Source organism: Exophiala aquamarina (assembly GCF_000709125.1).
Source record: "Exophiala aquamarina CBS 119918 chromosome Unknown aczIA-supercont1.7, whole genome shotgun sequence".
NCBI classification, from domain to species: Eukaryota; Fungi; Ascomycota; class Eurotiomycetes; order Chaetothyriales; family Herpotrichiellaceae; genus Exophiala; species Exophiala aquamarina.
Window position 1 is genome coordinate 928,754 of NW_013550581.1, and position 3,050 is coordinate 931,803.

Consider the following 3,050-nt stretch of genomic DNA (forward strand, 5'->3'; position numbering starts at 1 on the left):
CTCGTATTTACGAATACTCGGTAATTACTCTCGTACTTACGAGATATTATAACGGAGTCTACGCCTATATAAAATAGGCCTATACTCCTTTACTTAGATAGATCTTAAGTTATTTAATAAGATAGAAAGCGACTATAGATTCTACTCCTTCTTTCTACGGTCTTCGGCTACTTTTACTATAGATCCTAAAACTTATTCCCCGAATAGACCCTATACGACGAAAGGCTAAGCTCCCCGAGCTAGCTAAATTTAATAGAAAAAGATTAGAATTTCGGCCGTAGCTTACCTAAGCTCGAGCTAAGTTAGCGGTCGATAAGTAAGAGGAAACCGAAGCCGTACGATTTTAGTATCTCTATAGTAGACTAAGGGGCTACGTCCTTACCTAGGTTAGTTCGTAGGTTAATTCCGTATAATTAATCCTCGAAATAAATACGGAAGGACTTATTAGTTAATTAAAGGCGGCGTACGAAGACGTCGACGCCGTAGAAAGAGTATTACGAAAGCTTTCTTAGCTAAAGTAGAATAGAAAGTCCTTTAGCGTATTTTTCGTCGAGTTTAATTATACGCTACTCGAAGCCGACGAACTAAACTAGATCGACTCGATAAAGAAGACGTTTATATTAAACTACCTTTCGTACGACCTAAAGAGCGCCCTCGTTATAACGCTAATTCTATTAATCTATAGAGAGTACTATACTTTCTTCTATATAATTAGTATAAATCTAGAGGTTCTTCGATAGAAGAAAGTTAAAGAAAAGATATTTAGAAGTAACCTATTCGATACTACTAGTCGTATAAAAGATAAGATAGATTAGACGCCGACGGTATAAGCTATAGCGTCCTTAGCGAAACTATAGAGAACTTTATAGATATCGTAAACGATACTTAACTAAAGAAAGGAGCTCGGAGCGTATCTTCGCTACGACTAACGAAGTTACTTTATTATTAAATATCTTCTTTATTTCGTTATACGACTTAAGATAAAGAGAAGAGTAGTAGTACTAGAAACTATAGGCGATAATAAGGAATTATTAAAAGAATAGCTCCTACTAAAAGTCGTCGATAGGAGCGTACGAAGAAGACGAAGAAGAAATAGAAGGCTTTTCGGCCCTTAATAGACGACTAATTCTTTATAGTTTTATTACTTTTAAATAAATAATATTATATATTAACTTTAATTAATTCTAGTTATTTATCGTATAATCTAATTAACTCTCGCTTCGCTTTTTACTATTCTTTCGAGCGTATTCCTATTACTCCTCGTTCGATCTCCGAATTCGACTCCTTCGTACGATCTAAAATCTCCGAAGTAGTAAAGGTTAAAGTCGATATCGATAGCTATAAGGAAATAGCGTTCTTCTATATTATTTCGAACCTAGCGTACGAAATTATTCTTAAACTACTTTAAATAAAGAAGAATAATATATATCTTAACGTCGCGAATAACTTTCTCTTAATAGACTATTTCGATCTAAAAATCTATAATATATTACGAAAACTATATACGCCCTTAGACTATAGCTAGATCTTCGTCGTAGTATTTAGTCTACTAGCTTAGAGAAGTAAAAAGCGTACGAAGACCTAAGTATTCTTAGCGACGATAGCGAATATTAAAAAAGTACTTAGAGTAAAGACGCCTACTAATTCGCGTACGAAGCTTCCTTAATAGTACTACTATTTCTTAAACGTCTTTAGTTATATAAAAGTAGAAAAGTTACCTTCTTTACGAGGAAAGGAGATCGACTACGCGATCGACCTCGAACTAAAAGACGAAAAGAAACTTTAAGTCCTATAGGGCCCGCTATATAATATATCTCGAGACGAATTCTTAATACTATAATATATACTTACTAAATTCTTTAATAAAAAATTTATTAAAGTAAGTAACTTATTAGCGGCGGCTCTAGTTCTCTTCGTACGAAAGCTAGGAAAAGGATTACGATTCTATATTAACTATTAAGGGCTAAATAAGCTAACGAAGAAGAATTAATATTTATTACTACTAATCTACGAGACTCTACGAAATATCGAATAAGTAAAGTAGTATATAAAGCTCGATATTATTATAACCTTTTATAAAATTTAAATCGTAGAAGAAAATAAGTAGATAATAGTATTTCGTATAAAATATAGCCTTTTCGAATAGCTAGTTACTCCTTTTAGACTTATTAACGCGCCTAGTACGTTTTAGAAGTATATTAACTAGGCCTTACGAAATTATCTTAACGTTTTCTACTCGGCGTACGTAAAAGATATTCTAATCTATTCTTCGAGAATATAACGAGAGTATTAAAACTATATACGAAAAGTTCTAAGTCGACTCCGCGAAGTAGGACTTTAAGTTAATATCGATAAATACGAGTTCGAAGTTAAGTTAGTAAAGTACTTAGGATTTATTATCGATACGAAATAAGGCGTATAAATAGACCTAGTAAAGATTATCGTAATTTAAGAATAGTAAGCTTCTAAGTCTATTAAAGGCGTCTAGAGTTTTATCGATTTCGTAAACTTCTATCGAAGGTTTATTAAGGGTTTCTCGAAGATAATTCTACTAATTATAAAACTCGTACGAAAGGATTCGATTTTTTATTAGGATTCGAAAGTCGATATAGCGTTTATATAACTGAAGAAGATATTTATAATAGCTCCGATCCTCGTTCTATTTAACTATATAAAAGAAATATTTCTAGAAGTTAATACTTTTAAATAGTATATAGGTAGTACCTATTACGGGTTAAACTCGTATAAAGCTCTAGAGTACGCCCTAGAGCGTTTCCTCGTAGTATACCTTTAGGCTATATAACTATATAGCTAAAGCTACGTAATTCCTTTCTATCGATTATCTCCTAGGAAACTATACTAACCTACTATAGGAGAGGCTAGGAAGTATTTCCTTTATTCGTATAGTAGATAGATTTTCTCTTTTCTTTTCTCTCCTTAGCTTTAGAATTCTCGTTATACGGTAGTTAGACGAATTACTCTAAATTCCTAGCTAAACCCTTATATTATTCTAAAGCTCTCTATCGTACGTAGCGAAAGAGTACCGCGTA